Source organism: Staurois parvus, unplaced genomic scaffold (assembly GCF_062004578.1).
Source record: "Staurois parvus isolate SC_StPar_1 unplaced genomic scaffold, SC_StPar_1.0 ptg001161l, whole genome shotgun sequence".
NCBI lineage: Eukaryota > Metazoa > Chordata > Amphibia > Anura > Ranidae > Staurois > Staurois parvus.
The window spans coordinates 517,453-540,783 of record NW_028318957.1 but is presented as its reverse complement, the minus strand read 5'-3'; the positions used below and the strand labels follow the sequence as shown (position 1 = coordinate 540,783).

Sequence of the window (23,331 nt, the reverse complement as noted above, 5' to 3'; positions counted from 1 at the left end):
CAGAAATTAGCATTTCCTGCACTGCTGTGAACCGGCCCTAAATCAGCTTTCTTTTCCTTGGATACTTTAAATAAGATGAAATGAAAGAAAAAGAAAAAAGTAAGAAAAAGAAAAAGGCGCTTGTACAAATATTTGCTTTATTTATGTATTATATTCAAATGAAGATAACATTCCGATCTGAAGATGTTTCTGCTTCTCTTATGACAAGTAAATCTGAACTATTACATATAAATATTTCATTAGAAATGGTTCTCATTTTTCCCTCTCTGGCAGACTAATCAAAGTGTCAAATGTCATGTTTACTACAGTGCTGTGAACATACAGTGCCTTGAAAAAGTATTCATACCCCTTGAAATGTTCCACATGTTGTCATGTTACAACCAACACCGTCAATGTATTTTATTGGGATTTTCTGTGATAGACCGACACAAAGCAGCACATAATTGTGAAGTGGCAGGAAAGTGATAAATGATTTACAAAATGTTTTACAAATAAACATCTGAAAAGTGTGGCGTGCATTTGTATTCAGCCCCCTTTACTCTGATCCCCCTAACTAAAATCTAGTGGAACCAATTGCCTTCAGACGTCACCTAGTTAGTAAATAGAGTCCCCCTGTGTGTCATGTGATCTCAGTATAAATACAGCTGTTCTGTGAAGCCCTCAGAGGTTTGTTAGAGGACATTAGTGAACAAAGAGCATCATGAAGGCCAAGGAACACACCAGACAGGTCAGGGATAAAGTTGTGGAGAAGTTTAAAGCAAGATTAGGTTATAAAAAGATATCCAAAGCTTTGACCATCTCACGGAGCCCTGTTCAATCCATCATCCGAAAATGGAAAGAGTATGGCACAACTGCAAACCTACCAAGACATGGCCGTCCACCTAAACTAACAGGCTGGGCAAGGAGAGCATTCATCAGAGAAGCACCCAAGATGCCCATGGGAACTCTGGAGGAGCTGCAGAGATCCACAGCTCAGGGGGGAGATTCGGTCCACAGGACAACTATTAGTTGTGCACTTCACAAATCTGGCCTTTATGGAAGAGTGACATGAAGAAAGCCATTGTTGGAAGAAAGCCATAAGAAGTTCCGTTTGAAGTATGTGAGAAGCCATGTGGGGGACACAGCAAACATGTAGAAGAAGGGGCTCTGGTCAGAGGAGACCAAAATGGGACTTTTTGGCCTAAATGCAAAACTAACAATATAAATCATCCTGAACACACCATCCCCACTGTGAAACATGATGGTGGCAGCATCATGCTGTGGGGATGCTTTTCTTCAGCAGGGACAGGGAAGTTGGTCAGAGTTCATTGGGAGGTGGAGAGAGCCAAATACAGGGCAATATTAGGAGTCTGCAAAAGACTTGAGACCGGGGAAGAGGTTCACCTTCCAGCAGGACAACGACCGGAAACATCCAGCCAGAGCTACAATGGAATGGTTTAGATCAAAGCATATTCATGTGTTAGAATGGCCCAGTCACAGACCGAAATCCAATGCAGAATATGTGTCAATTGCTGTTCCCAGACGCTCTCCATACAACCTGACAGAGCTTGAGCGATTCTGCAAAGAAGAACGGGCAGAAATTTCTCTCTTTAGATGTGCAAAGTGACATCCCCAAAAAGACTTGCAGCTGGAATTGCAGCCAAAGGGGGTCCTACAAAGTATTGACTCCAGATACAAATGTCGCCACACTTTTCACAGATTTATTCGTAAAAAATGTTGAAATCATTTATCACTTTCCTTCCACTTCACAATGATGTGCCGCTTTGTGTCGGTCTATCACATCCAATCCCAATAAAATACATTGACGGTTCTGGTTGTAACGTGACAGAATGTGGAGCATTTCAAGGGGTGTGAATGTAGGAATACTTTTTCAAGGTGCTGTAGACCTTCAATCTGCTATAGCAGTCAATGACAGAACTAGTTCTGGGCTCTCTTATTGGACAGTCTAGCATCCAACCCACAAACAGAATTATGAAAGAACTCAGTAATAAATATTACATTGTAAAATAAGGCTTTTGTATGAATAAAGTTTGGAATGTTTGGAAAATTGGCATTGGCAAACAATTGGCGCCAATTTTTGTGTTGCTGAGGGCAGCATAAAACCTAAATACACCACTGGTGCCATCTCTTCATCACTCCGCCTGTATTATCTCTGGATGAGCTGTGTAAGACGAATGCAAGGATGATCATTAGAGACAGCCGTGTCTCCCAAGTCACTTTATGGGGAAAATGTTCATGGCTGACTGGAGTGTCACCCCTTCATGTTCAGAAGTATTGGGTACAAAACAGTTACAAAGTCCTCCCCCATCCTGCCCTGGGTGTATTAGTTCCTCTTTGATGTTTCATTCCCCTCTTGGGTCAGGTTATTCGTATCGAAATCTTATTCTCCTCATCATCCCGAGCAATGTCCCATTCACAGCTGTAGCAGAGGTTCTTCCTCTGGATTCATCCTGTATAAACCTTCAGTTCTGGTCGGAGGGATTCCAGCTTTTTCAGTTCCCTTTTAGTTTCTTCTGACAAGGAATTGTTCCAGATCCTAGAAGAGAGGATATAAAGCAGCCATCATTAAATGGCGGACCGCGGTCCGGACACCGACCAAGCGATGCTCCTGTCCGGACCGTCAGCCCACCAAACTAAAGTGTCATATCCCCGCCGCTCAACAGTCATTGCTTGCTGGGACCGTGGACATCCCAGCAACCAATGATGTCATGTGTGCCCCCTGTGGCTCGGCATCTCTCCTGCTCCTTTTTTGCCTGCAGGGTACGATGTGATGTCATGCGGGCGCCTCTCCACCCTCAGCAAGGTTCTCCACCCCCTGCAGTTCGCTACCTCTTCTGGCTCCTGCTCCCTGTCTGCCCTCAAGGTAGGGTGTGTTTCTACTTCAAGAAAGATTCTCAGAGGCTCACCGATGGGCACATTTCATGGTAAATGGCACTCTGATGGGCACATTTTATGTTAGGATGCAGTAAAAGTAATTCGAATGTATTTTTTTTTTCACTGAAAATATACCTTTGAAAAACAGTTACCATAATATAATGTAACAAAAATGTGTAACTACCATGTTTATATTCTACAGGTCGTCAGCTTTTGTAGATTGTTTTGGGGTCCCTGCAGCAGGGAAGGAGTTAAATTATATCTGTATCCAAGAGCAGAACTGTGACATATTGCGGCTTACCAGTCTTTAAGGCCCCATTCACACTTGAGCGTTTTTCAACGTGAAGTTCGAAGCTCAAAAACACTCAGAGGGGAAAAAAAAATCAATATTCCTCTGTGGAGATGGTTCACATCTCCACTCCAAGTCACCTGAAGCAGAACAGCTGACGCTCAAAAAAGTTTTGGAGCTACTTTTGTAACTCCGATTGGGAAGATGTGCACGTCTTTGGCGCGTTTTTATTCCCATAGAAAAGAATAGAAATGTGTGATTGGTGTGTTTTTGCGTGATTTTGCACATTTTTGTGCGATTTTCTGCTCAAATAAAAAAATGTAAACCAAAAAAAAGTAAAAATATATGAATAAATAAATGTAAAATAAATAAAAGTACATATATAAACAAAAAAATCATGATAAATAAAAAAATAACTAAATAAATTTTAACCCTTAACCACTTGAGCACCTGAGGATTTACCCCCCTTAATGACCACGCCTCTTTTTGCTACTCGGCGCTGCACTAATTCAACTGATAATTGCGCGGTCATGCAATGCTGCACCCAAACGAAATTAACGTCCTTTTTTTCACACAAATAGAGCTTTCTTTCGGTGGTATTTGATCACCTGTGCGCTTTTTATTTTTCACGCTATAAACAAAAAAAGGCCAAAAATTTTGAAGAAAAACAATATTTTTTACTTTCAGCTATAAAAAATATATAGTAAACTCAAAGTTGGTTATAAATTTAGGCCAAAATGTATTCTGCTCCATGTTTTTGGTAAAAAAAATCCCAATAAGTGTATATTGATTGCTTTGTGTGAAAGTTATAGCGTCTACAAACTATGGTATAGATACTGCAATTTACGCCATTTTTCTGCTATACAGCGCTGCGCTAGTTTAACGGACAATTGCGCAGTCATGCAATACGGTACATACATGAAATTTATATCCTTTTTTTCCCCACAAATTGAGCTTTCTTTCGGTGGTATTTGATCGCCTGTGCGGTTTTTATTTTTTGCGCTATAAAAAAAAAAGGCTGACAATTTTGAGGAAAAAAAAACAATATTTTGGACTTTTTGCTATAAAACATGTCCAGTAAAAAAAAATGCAAAAATCAAATTTAGTCATAAATTTCTGCCAAAATGCATTCTGCGACATGTCTTTGCTAAAAAAAAAAAACCAATACGTGTAAATTAATTGGTTTACGTGAAAGTTATAGCATTTACAAATGGCGGGAAAGATGCTGGGATTTTTAATTTTTATTTATACTAATAATGGCGCCGATCAGCGACATATGGTGGCAATCAGCGACATATGACAGCGACCAGCGACTAATGGCGGGACTGCGGCAGACATTTTGACACTGGGGGGGGGGGAACTGACTTGGGGTCACTGGCATCCCCAGTGACACCAATACAGTGATCAGTGAAAAAAAACCCACTGAAACTGTACTAATGTCACTGGGGAGGAAGGGGTTAACATTTTTAGAATTTGCTGTGTAAGGGGAGTGTTTTACTAGGGGGCGGGGGTGTGTACTGGACGGGGGGAGGGAGCTGATCGAGGGAGAGAAACTCTTCTCTCCCTCTGCAGCTTGTCGGCGAACTGTCACAGTGATCACCGTTCATCGCGGGAAAACAGCTGGTAAAAACCGGCCATGACCCGGCGGCGGAGACCCGCTGCTGACACCCGCGGGACAGGTAGGGTGGGCACGCGCCCCCTACCTGTTTTGAAGACAGCCGTTTTAAAACGTGCTTTTGCCTACGAGCGCCGCCCTGCCACCGTTTATATGTGGTGGCTGGGCGGCATGTGGTTAACCTTAAAAAAATATGAAATGAATTATTATTAATGTATTTTTTCAGGTGTTTATAATAATAATAATATTAATTATTATTATTTTATTACTTTTTTAGGGTTAGAAGGTTATGGGTTAATTATTATTAATGTATTGTTACATAGTATTTATTTATGATTGTTTGTTTATTTGTGTATTTATTTTACATTTATTTATTATCATCATCAATAACAATGTATTTTTCTTTCGGTTTAGGTGTTTATTATTATTAGTAATAATATTAATAAAAAAACAAACGCACAAAAATTGCGGTAAAAACTCTGAAAACCGCTACGCTCAGATTTGAATGAAGCCCAAATGTGGTGGCTGCATTAGTTGAATTTAATTTATGCACCTTGTGTAACAAGTTGATCCTTCCAGAAATGCTTTCCCTTTCTACTCTTCTTATAACAAACAAACAAACAATAGTAATTTCCTTCCAAGAAAGTGTCTGTAAATGACTAATTTCCTCCCCCCCCCCCGTAATGAAGATGTAAACAGAAGATGGTTGTAGCCCAAATCAGTTCTGCAGGCTTGGGTGACAACACTGCTTTTCCTACACACAGTGCAGTCAGTGAGTCTTGTCATCCTAGCACAGGAAGTTATTATTATTATTGTTATACAGTATTTATAAAGCGCCAACAGTTCGATCAGCCCTGCTGCTTGGAGCTTACAATCTAGGATTTTTTACAATCTAGCAAGTGTGTTAAAGTGGTACTAAAGGTTCAAATTAAAAAAAGAGAAACCCCAAAAAAGATGTTATACTGCTGTGTGCAATCCAAACCTCCTCTTCTGGGGTCCCCCACTGGTGCTCCTCCCCCTTGACTAGTGCCCCCAATAGCAAGCCACTTGCTATGGGGGCACTGGTGCATGCTCGCTCCCGAGACCTGCTCTTTGTGTCCATAAGACAGAGCCGTGGCTCGTCCTTGCCCTCTGTCCTCTCCTCATTAGCTCGCTGGCTGTGATGGACAGTGGCTCCCTCTGCTGATTCAACCAATGAGAAGAGGAAGTCCTGGGACAACCAAGGCTCTCGTGCACATCATGGATCAAAAGGGGGCTCAGGTGAGTATTAGGGGGGCTGTGGGGGGAGCAGCACACAAAAGGATTTTACCTTCATGCGTAAAATGTACTGTATGAAGCTAAAAAACCTTTATCCTTTACAACCACTTTAAGCCTGATACACATGGGCAGAAAATCAGCTGGTTCAGCCGGTCTGTTGAACGGCATGCTGGAAAGCCAATGGCTGCAAGCCCTGATCAGTGTATTCTGGCTGGAGGGGAGTCCCCCTGTCAGAATACAATATCTCAGTGGAAGAGATCCCTACATCATTGTGTTGATACAGGGATCTGTTTATTTTTTCCTATCCCACTGGCTGAGCGAAAAAAACAAACAAGGATGGCAGGATCAACAGGAGAAGATAAAGGAAAGGCCTGAAATAAGGAAATAAATGCCTCCAACACATCTTAGGACTGGTAAGCTGCTGCAATGTGCACAGGAGCCTCCGCTTTCCGGAGACTCTCCCTCCTGTGACAATAGCAAGAACAATTGGCTACCACCGCTGTCAATCACAGCCAGTGACCCAAAGAGGAGAGAGAGGGGGAGGAGTTGGACTGCGGCTTGGTGTATGAATATATGTGCAGAGCAGCGGCTTAGGAACGAGCCTGCTCAGGTGCCCCCAGAGCGAGCTGCTTGCTGTGGGAGCACTTGGTAGGAAGGAGGAGCCAGAAGCGCTAGCGGGAGACTCCGAGTAGAGGAACAAAATGACTGCACACAGCAGGTAAGTATCACATGTTTGTTAGTTTTCTTTTTTTAAAATTGCCTTTATTATCACTTTAAAACATATGATCCATACAGGTCCCATTATATATATCATTCATCAACTTATCATCATGTGTGTGCCCTATTTATTGCCTACATAAGGTCGTGTTCAATTCTAATTATATATAAAGTTATAAAACCCAACCACCTTATTTTAATTCCAATTATAATCCTGTGAATAAGGCCCTGAAACTGGAGGAGGCCTTACCCCCCCCCCCCCCATATGTGTTGGCCGCATGTGACGCTATTAGTCGTTAAACATTTTAAAGTGTTTTTTAAAATATTTGAGTTTCTGTAATAGGCGCGTCTCAATGCCTCCTCCAGGGTTCATTTTAATGACATTGCCAAATTTTTATTTTATTGGCCGTGCTTCCTCCAACATCATATACACTATATTACCAAAAGTATTGGGCCCGCCCTCCCAATCATGTGATTCAGGTGTTCCAATCCCCTCCCAATCATGTGATTCAGGTGTTTCAATCCCCTCCATATCATGTGATTCAGGTGCTCCAATCCCCTCCATATCATGTGATTCAGGTGTTCCAATCCCCTGCATGGACACAGGTGTATACAATCAAGCCCCTAGGAATGCAGACTGCTTCTACAAACATTGGTGAAAGAATGGGTCGCTCTCAGGAGCTCAGTGACTCCAAGCGTGGTCCCGTGATAGGTGGCCACCTGTGCAACAAGTCCATCCGGGACATTTCCTGGCTACTAAATATTCCACGCTCAACTGTTAGTGGGATTATAACAAAGTGAAAGCAACTGGGAACAACAGCCACTCAGCCACCAAGTGGTAGGCCAGGTCACATGACAGGGCGGGGTCAGCGCATGCTGAAGCGCACAGTGCGCAGAAGTCACCAACTGTCTGCAGAGTCAATAGCTAAAGACTTCCAAACTTGGTGTGGCCTTCAGATGAGCCCAACAACAGTGCGTAGAGAGCTTCATGGAATGGGTTTCCATGGCCGAGCAGCTGCATCCAAGCCTTCCATCACCAAGTGCAATGTAAAGCGTCGGATGCCGTGGTGTAAAACGACTCTAGAGCAGTGGAGACGTGTTCTCTGGAGTGACCAATCACGCTTCTCTGCCTGCCAATCTGATGGCCATATCTGGGTTTGGCGGTTTCCATAAGAACAGTATATGCCTGAGTACAAAAAAGAGCTGCGTGGTCAAGTTGCCAGAAAGAAGCCTTTACTGCACCAATGCTACAATAAAGCCCGGTGAGGCGTGTCAAGGTGTTGTTAGGCGTATTGTAACCGGGCTTTTTTGTGGCATTGGCGCAGTAAAGACTTCTTTTTGGCAACTCGACCATGCAGCTCAGTTTTGTTCATATATTGTCTATGGTCACTGTTTTTAATGCACTAATTTTTTCTGTATCCTCCCCTGTATCTGTATGATGTCATTTTTTTTCTCTTTCATTGTAATTTCCTGCTATCCTTTCTGCAAGACAGGCACTGAAATGAGGCAGAAATTTTACTCTATATCACTATATATACCGAATTCATCCACATTGTATAGTTTGCCGGAACGTCCTCCATACAAGAAAAATATTCATGATTGCCAAGTGTTTGGTGAGTTCAATTATCTGATGGAAAAATGTCTGCAGTGATTGTCTCTGCTCTGTTCTGGCCAGGCATAGAGGTCTCAGGAAGATTTCAATGGAAACTCCTAGAATATGATTGTGTCAGTCAGTCCTGTTATACTCACTGTAATTCCTCTATCCGGCTTGTGGTCAGAGCCGCCATCAGATCTCTGAAATGAGGACCCTCCAGATTGTTCCCAGACAGGTCCAGTGTCCTCAGTGTCGGGTTATTTGTTATTCCAGATGCCAGGTGGGGGCAGGAACTGTCTGTCAGGTGATTATAGGACAATCTGTAGAAGAAGAGAAGAATGTTACCAGAAGGAAATGAATTCCCCCCCCCCCCCCCAGGAATGAATGGAACTATTCTCTACATGGATGGAACTCATTTCTCTTTATTGGAATAATTTATATTCCATCACTTTATAAATCTCCAGGAAATAGAATTTTATAAGACAAATGTTATAATGGAGTAGACCCCCCAATATTGTCCTCCATGTGTAGAGACGGTGATATCTCCATACACAGGATGAGCACAGAATACCACTGACATGACTCGTATTGTGCTATCATCTCCTTGTGTATGGAGCATGAATGGGATCAGCAGACAGTGTGAGGCCGGAATCAGCATTGCTAGTGATTGGACGGGAGGATTGTATTTGATTTTCTATTTATGTCTGCTGATCAAAGCTCTGTACTCATAGGACGTCATGGCGCTAGGTAACAAATGTTCAGTAATGGGGAGATCTTCCGGAACTGAATAACACGTCAGATGAAGAGAATTTGTTTGATGCTCTGATCACTCATTGCATTAAGATCAGATTCTCCCATGTATGAGCATCTTTAATGTCATCTATTTATACAGATACCAAACTAAATGTAGAGTGTTACTAAACCCCGGACCCCGCATTCACTATATCCGCTCTCCCCGGACCCTGCATTCACTACATCCGCTCTCCCCGGACCCTGCATTCACTATATCCGCTCTCCCCGGACCCCGCATTCACTATATCCGCTCTCCCCGGACCCCGCATTCACTATATCCGCTCTCCCCGGACCCCGCATTCACTATATCCGCTCTCCCCGGACCCCGCATTCACTATATCCGCTCTCCCCGGACCCCGCATTCACTATATCCGCTCTCCCCGGACCCCGCATTCACTATATCCGCTCTCCCCGGACCCCGCATTCACTATATCCGCTCTCTCCGGACCCCGCATTCACTATATCCACTCTCCCCGGACCCCGCATTCACTATATCCGCTTTCCCCGGACCCTGCATTCACTATATCAGCTCTCCCCAGACCCCGCATTCACTATAACCGCTCTCCCCGGACCCTGCATTCACTATATCCGCTCTCCCCGGACCCTACAATCACTATATCAGTTTTCCTCAGACCCTGCATTCACTAAATTTGGTCTCATTGGCCCCTGTTTTTACCATGTCCGGTTGTCCGGACCCCGCATTCACCATATCCGCTCTTCCCGGACCCCACATTCACTCTATCCACTCTCCCCGAACCCTGCATTCACCATATCCGCTGTCTTCTGACCCTGAACTCCCCATATCTGCTCTCCCCGGACCCCGCATTCACTATATCTGCTCTCCCTGGACCCTGCAATCACAAAATATGGTCTCCCCGGACCCCGCATTCACTATATCTGCTCTCCCTGGACCCTGCAATCACAAAATATGGTCTCCTCGGACCCCGCATTCACTATATCCGCTCTCCCCGGACCCTGCATTCATTATATCCGCTCTCCCCGGACCCTGCATTCACTATATCTGGTCTCCCACAGTACACACAACATGGAAATGCAATTTTTTTTTAGTAAATATAAACTGCTAAATACCTTTTCTCATCAGCAGTATATAACAGTCTTTTTACTTTTATCAGTGTCCGGCCGAGCACTGGATAAAGCTTGTAGGAGGAGTTTTCTTTCTGCTCTAGGAGGATGCAGAACCCCTCATCTCTGTCTGGACAGCGCTGATTGGCGCTGCATTGATCACATGTACCCTCCCAAGGAAAAAAAAAACATATCTAGCAATACACACTAAACTGAGCATGTGCAAAATGCCTACGGTTCAGTCTGTCTTATCAGAAGATAAGAGGTGGTTGCTTGAAAAAGGGGAGGAACAGAGCAGAAAGGATCAATCGGTCTTTTTACACAATGCAGAGGATTAACCCCTTAGGTTCCACAGTGAGTATCACAAGCACGCTTTACTGCATCTACAGACTGATTGTACTGTTGTGGGTTTAGTAACACTTTAATGGTTACATTTTATAGTCTATAGGGTCACCATGTTACCATCTGATATTATGCTGTTTGTACAACTTTATATCATATGAGGACCTACCCAATGTATCCAGTCAGTTTGTATCCAATTAGGCAATGGAGGTAAAGAAGATTGTAAGATCAGACTGTACTGTGTGTGGGGAGCTTTAAGTAAGCTACAGACTATACAATATTCTTTCCTTCCACTACGGGTGGAAAGAAAGACAATTGCTCAATCCCCCCATCAACACAGTCAGAATGGATGGGGGAATCCCTCCTGCCGCACAACTGTGTTCTGCCAACAGGAAGCCTTCCCTGCCAGCAGAACACTGATCACTGTTACCTGCTATAGACCTCCGGCAGTGATCGAATGTAAAAAGTCCCAGAGGACGGTTGTACTGAATGTGATTGACGGATCAACTTCAGTACAACCAGCCTGCCCATAGATGGGTCAGATCTCGGCTGGTCCTTACTAAACCTGTCCATATTTGATCCACTTATGGCCAGATGTAGAAAAAGTCTAATTTATTGCTGATAGCAGAGTTAGAGAAGATCCGAAGATTTAGACAATTGAATGTTAATCTGTCCCAGAATATGATTGTCTCAGTCAGTCCTGTTATACTCACTGTAATTCCTCTATCCGGCTTGTTGTCAGAGCCGCCATCAGATCCCTGAAATGAGGTCCCCCCAGCTTGTTCCTAGACAGGTTCAGTGTCCTCAGTGTCGGGTTATTTCTTATTCCAGATGCCAGGTGGGGGCAGGAATTGTCTGTCAGGTGATTATCATACAATCTGTAGAAGAAGAGAAGAATGTTACCAGAAGAAAATGAATCCCCCCCCCCCCCCCCCCAGGAATGAATGGAACTATTCTCTACATGGATGGAACTCATTTCTCTTTATTGGAATCATTTATATTCGATCACTTTATAAATCTCCAGGAAATAGAATTTTATAGGACAAATGTTATAATGGAGCAGACCCCCCAATATTGTCCTCCATGTGTAGAGACGGTGATATCTCCATACACAGGATGAGCACAGAATACCACTGACATGACTCGTATTGTGCTATCATCTCCTTGTGTATGGAGCATGAATGGGATCAGCAGACAGTGTGAGGCCGGAATCAGCATTGTTAGTGATTGGACGGGAGGATTGTATCTGATATTCTATTTCTCTCTGCTGATCAGAGCTCTGTACTCATAGGACGTCATGGCGCTACATAACAAATGTTCAGTAATGGGGAGATCTTCCGGAACTGAATAGCACGCCAGATGAAAAGAATTTGTTTGCTGCTCTGATCACTCATTGCATTAAGATCAGATTCTCCCATGTATGAGCATCTTTAATGTCATCTATTTATACAGATACCAAAGTAAATGTAGAGGTTTATTAAACCCCGGACCCTGCATTCACTATATCCGCTCTCCCTGGACCCTGCATTCACTATATCCGCTCTCCCGGGACCCCGCATTCACTATATCCGCTCTCCCCGGACCCCGCATTCACTATATCCGCTCTCCCGGGACCCCGCATTCACTATATCCGCTCTCCCCGGACCCCGCATTCACTATATCCGCTCTCCCCGGACCCCGCATTCACTATATCCGCTCTCCCCGGACCCCGCATTCACTATATCCGCTCTCCCCGGACCCTGCATTCACTATATCCCCTCTCCCCAGACCCCGCATTCACTATATCCCCTCTCCCCGGACCCTGCATTCACTATATCCGCTCTCCCCGGTCCCCGCATTCACTATATCGGCTCTCTTCCCAGAACCCGCATTCACTATATCTGATCTCCCCAGACCCTGTATTCACTATATCCACTCTCCACGGACCCTGCATTCACTATATCTGCTCTCCCCGGACACCGCATTCACTATATCCACTCTCCCTGAACCCTGCATTCACTATATCCGCTCTCCCCGACCCCCGCATTCACTATATGCGCTTTCCACGGACTCTGCATTCACCATATCTGATCTCCCCAGACCCCGCATTCAATATACCTGTTCTCCCCGGACCCTGTATTCACTATATCCGCTCTCCCCGGACCCCGCATTCACTATATCGGCTCTCCCCGAGCCCTGAATTCACTATATCTGCTCTCCCTGGACCCCGCATTCACTACATCCGCTCTCCCTGGACCTCGCATTCACTACATCCGCTCTCCCCGGACCTTGCATTCACTATATCCGCTCTCTCTGGACCCTGCATTCACTATATCTGGTTCCCCCCGGACCCCGCATTCACTATATCCGCTCTCCCCGGACCCTGCATTCACAATATCCGATCTCCCTGGACCCTGCATTCACTATATCCGCTCTCCCCGGACCCTGCATTCTCCATATCTGGTCTCCCAAGACCCCGCATTCACTATATCCGCTCTCCCACAGTACACACAACATGGAAAAGCAATTATTTTGGTAAATATAAACTTTTAAATACCTTTTCTCATCAGCAGTATAAAGCAGTCTTTTGATTTCTATCAGTGTCCAGCAGAGCACTGGTTAAAGCTTGTAGGAGAAGTTTTCTTTCTGCTCTAGGAGAATGCAGAACCCTTGATCTCTGTCTGGACAGCGCTGATTGGTGCTGTGTTGATCAAATGTACCCTCCCAAGGAGAAAAAAAAAAACCTCTCTAGCAATACACACTAAACTGAGCATGTGCAAAATGCCTACAGTTCAGTCTGTCTTATCAGAAGATAAAAGGTGGTTGCTTCAAAAAGGGGAGGAACTGAGCAGAAAGGATCAATCGGCCTTTTTACACAATGCAGAGGATTAACCCCTTAGGTTCCACAGTGAGTATCACAAGCATACTTTACTGCATCTACAGACTGATTGTACTGTTGTGGGTTTAGTAACACTTTAATGGTTACATTTTATAGTCTATGGGGTCACCATGTTACCATCTGATATTATGCTGTTTGTACAACTTTATATCATATGCGGACCTACCCAATGTATCCAGTAAGTTTGTATCCAATTAGGCAAAGGAGGTAAAGAAGATTGTAAGATCAGACTGTACTGTGTGTGGGGAGCTTTAAGTAAGCTACAGACTATACAATATTCTTTCCTTCCACTACGGGTGGAAAGAAAGACAATTGCTCAATTCCCCCCATCAACACAGTCAGAATGGATGGGGGAATCACTCCTGCCGCACAACTGTGTTCTGTCAACAGGAAGCCTTCCCTGCCAGCAGAACACTGATCACTGTTAGCTGCTATAGACCTCCAGCAGTGATCGAATGCAAAAAGTCCCAGAGGATGGTTGTACTGAATGTGATTGACGGATCAACTTCAGTACAACCTGCCTGCCCATAGATGGGTCAGATCTCGGCTGGTCCTTACTAAACCTGTCCATATTTGATCCACTTATGGCCAGATGTAGAAAAAGTCTAATTTATTGCTGATAACAGAGTTAGAGAAGATCCGAAGATTTAGACAATTGAATGTTAATCTGTCCCAGAATATGATTGTCTCAGTCAGTCCTGTTACACTCACCGTAATTCCTCTATCCGGCTTGTTGTCAGAGCCGCCATCAGATCCCTGAAATGAGGACCCTCCAGATTGTTCCTAGACAGGTTCAGTGTCCTCAGTGTCGGGTTATTTCTTATTCCAGATGCCAGGTGGGGGCAGGAACTGTCTGTCAGGTGATTATAGGACAATCTGTAGAAGAAGAGAAGAATGTTACCAGAAGGAAATGAATCCCCCCTCCCCCCCAGGAATGAATGGAACTATTCTCTACATGGATGGAACTCATTTCTCTTTATTGGAATCATTTATATTCGATCACTTTATAAATCTCCAGGAAATAGAATTTTATAAGACAAATGTTATAATGGAGTAGACCCCCCAATATTGTCCTCCATGTGTAGAGACGGTGATATCTCCATACACAGGATGAGCACAGAATACCACTGACATGACTCGTATTGTGCTGTCATCTCCTTGTGTATGGAGCATGAATGGGATCAGCAGACAGTGTGAGGCCGGAATCAGCATTGCTAGTGATTGGACGGGAGGATTGTATCTGATATTCTATTTATCTCTGCTGATCAGAGCTCTGTACTCATAGGACGTCATGGCGCTAGGTAACAAATGTTCAGTAATGGGGAGATCTTCCGGAACTTAATAGCACGCCAGATGAAAAGAATTTGTTTGATGCTCTGATCACTCATTGCATTAAGATCAGATTCTCCCATGTATGAGCATCTTTAATGTCATCTATTTATACAGATACCAAAATTAATGTAGAGGTTTATTAAACCCCGGACCCTGCATTCACTATATCCGCTCTCCCCGGACCCTGCATTCACTATGTCTAGTCTGCCCGCACCCTGCATTCACTATATCCGTTCTCCCCGGACCCTGCATTCACTATATCCGTTCTCCCCGGACCCCGCATTCACTATATCCGCTTTCCCCGGACCCCGCATTCACTATATCCGCTCTCCCCGGACCCTGCATTCACTATATCCGCTCTCCCCGGACCCTGCATTCACTATATCCGCTCTCCCCGGACCCTGCATTCACTATATCTGGTCTCCCACAGTACAATCAATATGGAAATGCAATTATTTTAGTTACTATAAACTGCTAAATACCTTTTCTCATCAGCAGTATATTACTATACAGTATTTATAAAGCGCCAATAGTACGCTCAGCGCTGTACATTACAAAGGGGGACAGAACATCTTACAGTACAGTAACAATACAAAGCGATACACGAGGGGTTCGAGGGCCCTGCTCTTTCCAGCTTACTATCTAGGAGGGAGGGGATGGTGGCACAGGAGGAGATAGCTGTGGGGGATGGAGTGGTAGGAAGAGTGGAGGAGGTTGGCAATTAGCAGGGGGTGGGGTAGGCTTCCCTGAAGAGGTGGGTTTTCAGGGAGCGCCTAAAGGAGAGGAAAGTAGGTGATAGTCCGATGGATTTGATGTAGGGAGTTCCAGAGGATGGGTGACACCCTGGAGAAATCCTGGAGGCGGGCATGGGAGGAGGAGACCAGGGAACTAGAGAGAAGGAGGTCTTGTAAGGAGCGGAGTGTGCGTGTTGGGCAGTACTTAGATATTAGGTCGGTGATGTAATTTGGGGCAGTATGATGGACGGCTTTGTACGTCAGTGTTAGGATTTTGAATTTGATCCGTTGTGCTATCGGAAGCCAGTGGAGGGATTGGCAGAGAGGGGTGGCGGAAACGGAGTGGTTGATAAGGTGAATGAGTCTGGCTACCATATTCAGGATCGACTGAAGCGGTGATAGCCTGTGGCGAGGCAGGCCAATGAGGAGGGAGTTGCAGAAGTCGAGTTGTGATATGATGAGGGAGTAGATGAGCTGTTTAGTGGTTTCTGGGGTTAGGTACATGCGGATTTTGGCAATGTTGCGGAAGTGGAGTCTATCTTTTGACTTCTATCAGTGTCCAGCAGAGCACTGGTTAAAGCTTGTAGGAGGAGTTTTCTTTCTGCTCTAGGAGGATGCAGAACCCTTGATCTCTGTCTGGACAGCGCTGATTGGCCCTGTGCTGATCACATGCATCCTCCCAAGGGGAAAAAAAAAAAAACCTCTTGCAGTACACACTAAACTGAGCATGTGCAAAATGCCTACGGTTCAGTCTGTTTTATCAGAAGATAACAGGTAGTCGCTTGAAAAAGGGGAGGAATAGTGCAGAAAGGATCAATCGGCCTTTTTACAGAATGCAGAGGATTAACCCCTTAGGTTCCACAGTGAGTATCACAAGCATGCTTTACTGCATCTACAGACTGATTGTACTGTTGTGGGTTTAGTAACACTTTAATGTTTACATTTTATAGTCTATAGGGTCACCATGTTACCATCTGATATTATGCTGTTTGTACAACTTTATATCATATGAGGACCTACCCAATGTATCCAGTCAGTTTGTATCCAATTAGGCAATGGAGGTAAAGAAGATTGTAAGATCAGACTGTACTGTGTGTGGGGAGCTTTAAGTAAGCTACAGACTATACAATATTCTTTCCTTCCACTACGGGTGGAAAGAAAGACAATTACTCAATCCCCCCATCAACACAGTCAGAATGGATGGGGGAATCACTCCTGCCCCACAACTGTGTTCTGCCAACAGGAAGCCTTCCCTGCCAGCAGAACACTGATCACTGTTAGCTGCTATAGACCTCCAGCAGTGATCGAATGCAAAAAGTCCCAGAGGACGGTTGTACTGAATGTGATTGACGGATCAACTTCAATACAACCAGCCTACCCATAGATGGGTCAGATCTCGGCTGGTCCGTACTAAACCTGTCCATATTTGGTCCACTTATGGCCAGATGTAGAAAAAGTCTAATTTATTACTGATAACAGAGTTAGAGAAGATCCGAAGATTTAGACAATTGAATGTTAATCTGTCCCAGAATATGATTGTCTCAGTCAGTCCTGTTATACTCACTGTAATTCCTCTATCCGGCTTGTTGTCAGAGCCGCCATCAGATCCCTGAAATGAGGACCCTCCAGATTGTTCATAGACAGGCCCAGTGTCCTCAGTGTCGGGTTATTTCTTACTACAGATGCCAGGTGGGGGCAGGATCTGTCTGTCAGGTGATTATCATACAATCTGTATAAGAAGAGAAGAATGTTACTAGAAGGAAATGAATCCCCCCCCCAGGAATGAATGGAACTATTCTCTACATGGATGGAACTCATTTCTCTTTATTGGAATCATTTATATTCCATCACTTTATAAATCTCCAGGAAATAGAATTTTATAAGACAAATGTTATAATGGAGTAGACCCCCCAATATTGTCCTCCATGTGTAGAGACGGTGATATCTCCATACACAGGATGAGCACAGAATACCACTGACATGACACGTATTGTGCTATCATCTCCTTGTGTATGGAGCATGAATGGGATCAGCAGACAGTGTGAGGCCGGAATCAGCATTGCTAGTGATTGGACGGGAGGATTGTATCTGATATTCTATTTATCTTTGTAAGAGCTCTGTACTCATAGGAAGTAATGGGGGATCCCCTGACACTGAATAGTAGATGTGTAGAAATGGGGAGATCCCCTGACACTGAATAGTAGATGTGTAGAAATGGGGAGATCCCCTGACACTGAATAGTAGATGTGTAGTAATGGGGGATCCCTGACACTGAATAGTAGATGTGTAGAAATGGGGAGATCCCCTGACACTGAATAGTAGATGTGTAGTCATGGGGGATCCCCTGACACTGAATAGTAGATGTGTAGTAATGGGGGATCCCCTGACACTGAATAATAGATGTGTAGTAATGGGGGATCTTCTGACACTGAATAGTAGATGTGTAGTAATGGGGGATCCCCTGACACTGAATAGTAGATGTGTAGTAATTGGGGGATCTCCTGACACTGAATAGTAGATGTGTAGTAATTGGGGGATCTCCTGACACTGAATAGTAGATGTGTAGTAATGGGGGATCCCTGACACTGAATAGTAGATGTGTAATAATGGGGGATCCCCTGACACTGAATAGTAGATGTGTAGTAATTGGGGGATCTCCTGACACTGAATAGTAGATGTGTAGTAATTGGGGGATCTCCTGACACTGAATAGTAGATGTGTAGTAATGGGGGATCCCTGACACTGAATAGTAGATGTGTAGTAATGGGGGATCCCCTGACACTGAATAGTTGATGTGTAATAATTGGGGGATCTCCTGACACTGAATAGTAGATGTGTAGTAATGGGGAGATCTCCTGACACTGAATAGTAGATGTGTAGTAATTGGGAGATCTCCTGACACTGAATAGTAGATGTGTAGTAAAGGGGAATCCCTGACACTGAATAGTAGATGTGTTGTAATAGAGGATCCCTGACACTGAATAGTAGATGTGTAGTGTCAAGTACCAGGAGCGCAGAGAGAGCACGCAGAGACAGATTGCACAGAACACGACGTGCGGGCGTTTATTGGGGAGGTTTTTGGGGTACAGACAATAGTTCTGTTAGTCCAGTAAAGTTCTCTGGAAGGCAATATGGGACAACAGGGGTCTGATAATCTACAGGGTTCAGTAGGACAAGGGAGTGGAGGTTTCGTGAGAATTCGGGTTCCTGGGGAGAATTGGGTTTAGAGATGAGCGAAGTATTCAAAAATTCGATTCGGCTGATTCGCCGAATTCGCGGAATAAATTTGATTCGAGGCGAATATATTCGCTGCGAATTTAACTTATAAAAAGGGTGTTTCTAGGCTTCAGAGAGCCTTTATATTAGTGCAGAACACTGTACCTTTAATTTAAATGCCCTTGGAGTCTGCTGGGGAAGAGAAATAATACTGTCATTCAGTATGACATGCAGATGAGTGCCGTCGATCTTAGAATCAACGCACACTTCACTCATTTGGGCAGTCACGGGGCCAAAACCAGAGTGTGGAGCCACAGTGTGGCGGTGGAGACAGCAGCAATGGGAGGCGGCCGTACAGGGACCCATGACACACTCTGGACCTGGCAGCAGCATGAGGAGGTGGTACAGGGGCCCATGACAGATTACCCACCAGCAGTGTGAGGAGACCTGAAAGTGGCACATGGCAGAGTGTGGCGATGGAGACAGCAGCAATGGGAGGCCGTACAGGGACCCATGACACACTCTGGACCTGGCAGCAGCATGAGGAGGCGGTACAGGGGCCCATTACAGATTACAGGCCTGGCAGCAGCATGAGGAGTCGGTACGGGGGCCCATGGCAGATTACGGGCCTGACAGCAGCAATGGGAGGCCATACAGCACCCTATGACAAAATGGAACCCACCAGCAGTGTGAGGAGACCTGAAAGTGGCACATGGCAGAGTGTGGCGATGAAGTCAGCAGCAATGGGAGGCCGTACAGGGACCCATGACACACTCTGGACCTGGCAGCAGCAAGAGGAGGCGGTACAGGGGCCCATGGCAGAGTGGCAAAGCGTAAGCAGCTTAAATTGTTAAAAATAATAACATGTTTGGGGCATGATTCATGGCGGATTTAGTCAGTTGTGTCAGGAACTGGTGGTTTGAAATCCAGACTAATCCACGCCTGATTCATTTTCACAAACGTGAGTCTTTCCACACTTTGGGTGGACAGTCGTGTCCTCCGCGGAGTTACAATACCTCCTGCCGCACTAAACACGCGCTCTGATGCCACGCTACTGGCTGGGCATGACAGCCTTTCAAGGGCAAATTCAGCTAGTTGGGGCCAAAGGTCAAGTTTCGTTGCCCAGTAGTCAAGGGGATTGTCTACCTCGGTTGGCAGGGTGCTGTCCAAGTAGGCCCAAGCCTGTTGTTTGAGCTCCTGCTCCAGGTCCACCTGATGCTGCTGCTGCTGCGGCTGGTTAGTAGTTTCCTCACTGCGCTGGTGAAGAAAGCTACTCATCATCGACTGCAGACTGAGGCAGCCGCTGCTGGTGGAGCTGCCACTGCTCCTACCACCCCACCCCTCCCCTGCTGCCATGGCAGCGGAACGCGAGCGCACAGGGCCCACAGTGTCTGAGGATGGATGTTGGCGCAGAAAGGCAGAGACCAACTGACTACATAGGTGGTTTTTATAGTACTTTATTTTGGCCTCCCTCTCAGCAGGTGTGAAAAAGGCCACCATTTTTGAACGGTAGCGAGGGTCCAACAAGGTGGACAGCCAAAAGTCATCCCTCTGTCTGATGGTTATTATTCGGCTGTCGCTACGCAAGCAACCGAGCATGCTATGGGCCATTTGTGCCAAGGAATGCGAGGGACTCCCTGCCTCCATCTCCACAGCATACTGCCACGGTGCGTCTGGGTCCTCTGTCTCCTCCTCCTCCTCTACCAGATGCTCCTGCTCCTCCACTCCTGTCCGCTGAGTGGAAAAACCACCCATTTCACTCAATAATTCCTGAGCACCAATGTCCTCCTCTACCTCCTCCTCTTCTTCCTGTCCTGCCCCCACAGGGGTCATGTGGCATTGAGATCTGTGCGCCACGTCCACCGCACCCTGACCAGCCATTGTTAACAGCATTTGTTCCAGGACGTGCAACAGAGGAATGACGTCGTTCATCCCATAGTCCTGCCGACTCACGAATAGCGTGGCCTCCTCAAAGGGCCTGAGCAAGCGGCAGGTGTCACGCATGAGCTGCCAATGGCTGACATCTAAGTTACACAGGGGAGTACCTTTATCCGCTTGTAACATCAGGAAATCGGTGATGGCCTTTCGCTGTTCGTAAAGGCGGTCTAACATATGTAGGGTTGAATTCCACCTTGTTGCAACGTCGCAGATCAGGCGATGCTGTGGAATTCCGTTCTGCCGCTGCAGCTCAAGGAGGGTGTGCTTTGCGGTGTAGGAATGGCTGAAATGCATGCAAAGTTTACGTGACATTTTAAGGATGTCTTGCAGTGGGATGGTGGATTTTAGGAACCGCTTGACAACCAGATTGAACACGTGAGCCATGCATGGCGCATGGCACAACCTTCCTTGACGCAGAGCAGACACCATGTTCTTTCCGTTGTCGGTCAACATGGTTCCGATTTTCAGTTTGCGCGGAGACAGCCATCTGTCGATTTCTCTGTTCATTACACTTAGAAGTTCCTCCCCTGTGTGACTACGTTCGCCAAGGCATACCAGGTGCAGCACAGCGTGACACCGTTGCGCCCTGCACATGTGATATGCCGGTCGGGTAATGGGACTTGGCACGGGGGTGGCGGCTGAGGACACGGCGGAAGAAGTGGTGGTAGAGGCGGACATCTTTGCTGGACCAAGGACGTGCAAACGTGGAGGCAAAAGCGGCGTGACCTGTCCAAGTTGCTGGTGCGGCTGTGCCGGCACCACATTCACCCAGTGGGCCGTAAATGACATGTACTGTCCCTGACCGTAGTTACAGCTCCACACGTCGGCGCTGCCGTGCACTTTGGCAGAGACCGACATGCTCAAAGACTGGCCCACCATCTCTTCTACATATGAATGCAGGGCTGGCACTGCCTTTTTGGCGAAGAAATGCCGGCTTGGCACTCTCCAGCGCGGCTCGGCACAAGCCATCATTTCTCGGAAAGGTGCTGAGTCCACCACTTGGAAAGGGAGGGACTGCAGCACCAGCAACTTGGACAGGAGGACGTTCAGCTTCTGCACCGTCGGGTGCGTGCTCGCAAACTGTTGTCTCTTGGAAACGGATTCCAAGAAAGACTGCTGACGGAATCCGTGAAGAGGAGTAGCAGGAGAAGGAGCATCTGAACGAGCGGAAGATGCCAACGAGCGACAACTCCCCTCAGCAGAGGTGTTGGAGCCTTGACTGGCTGATAGAGGGCGATTGACGTCGGGTGACGGAGCAAGTAACGGAGCGGGTGATGGAGCGGGGGCTGGGGCAGGCAGAACCGCCGTATCTTTATCACGGTTTTCCCAGGCCACCGAATGGCGACGCTGCATATGCCGACGCAACGCTGTAGTCCCAACATGGGCCCCCTGGCCACGCTTGACTTTCTGGCCACATAGTCGACATACGGCTACGTTTACTTCCTCGGGCGGCTTGACGAAAAATTGCCACACCGCCGAGTAGGAAACTTTGCCCCCGCTACTCCTCACTGGCTGACTGCTACTTCCTCCGTGCACACCGGCACCACTACTGGCCGTGGTGGTAGGCTGCATTGGAGCTGGTGCTCTACTCCGTGGCCGTTTGCCTCCACTGACACTGCTGCGACCCTGCTGCCTCCTGGGCAACCCACCGACTGTTTTGCTCGCTGCCAAGCTGGCACCCTCTTCTCCTGATGATGTGGAAGCAATAGCCTGATGACGACGAGGCTGCCAAGTGCGATCAGCCTCATCATCATCAATTAGGGTCTCCGCGTCACTACTAGCCCCCTCGGCTGCGTGTGGGTCAGGAGAGAGACCTGTCTCTAGACCGGCTACCGAGCCACTCTCCTCGCCAGTACTTCTTCGCCTGGCTGCTGAAGAGGCGGATGTCTCCCCCCGTTCCTGACCGCCCTCTGTTAGCTCTTCCTCACTGTACAGTGGGGCTGAGCCCACAGCATGCGATACTTCGCTTGGTGAGGGAACACCAAAGGACAGGGGCAGGTAGAGGACACGTGATTTCAGTGGACTTGCTCCCGGGCCATGCCAACTAACGGTTGTGTCTGACGTACCCACCGACCGTTGGCTGTAGGTGTCAGAGGTGACCTGGGAAGAGGAAGACGACCGAGTCAACCAATCGATGACGGCAGGGTTGTCGGTGGAGACACGACCGCTGGATGACACCGGGAGCACTGGCCTCTGGCTGCGACTAGTGCTGCCTCGACCCCTTCCTCTGCTGCCACGTCTGCTCGCTCCTGAAACATTGCCTCCTCTGCGTGTTGTCCGACATACTCTTTAATTCTATAAGCACCCCAAAAATAACGTAACGATTCTGTGTCCCTGAGTAACGATTCTGTGTCCCTGAGTAACGATTCTGTGTCCCTGAGTAACGATTCTGTGTCTCTGAGTAACGATTCTGTGTCCCTGAGTAACGATTCTGTGTCCCTGAGTAACAATTCTGTGTCCCTGAGTAACAATTCTGTGTCCCTGAGTAACAATGAGTAACAATTCTGTGTCCCTCAGTAACAATTCTGTGTCCCTGAGTAACAATTCTGTGTCCCTGAGTAACAATTCTGTGTCCCTGAGTAACGATTCTGTGTCCCTTAGTAACAATTCTGTGTCCCTGAGTAACAATTCTGTGTCCCTGAGTAACAATGAGTAACAATTCTGTGTCCC

At 46.3% G+C, this 23,331-nt stretch overlaps 1 protein-coding gene across 3 annotated transcripts in view; it reads right to left on the bottom strand.

The window, feature by feature from the left end:
• The window catches only part of LOC149439082 (uncharacterized), a 76,986-nt gene extending 65,654 nt beyond the window's left edge, over positions 1 to 11,332 (bottom strand). Inside the window, exons 1-2 of one of the 3 annotated variants that reach the window (XR_016307864.1) lie at positions 11,277 to 11,332; positions 119 to 2,536 (exon numbers count right to left, since the gene is read on the bottom strand). The gene's annotated coding sequence lies outside the window, so the exon portion shown is untranslated. Of the gene's footprint in view, positions 1 to 118; positions 2,537 to 8,501; positions 8,662 to 11,276 lie in introns of those variants that run through there. The other 2 variants (XR_016307865.1, XM_089659484.1) reach the window with 2 other exon arrangements.
• Between the last annotated feature and the right edge of the window lie 11,999 nt (positions 11,333 to 23,331).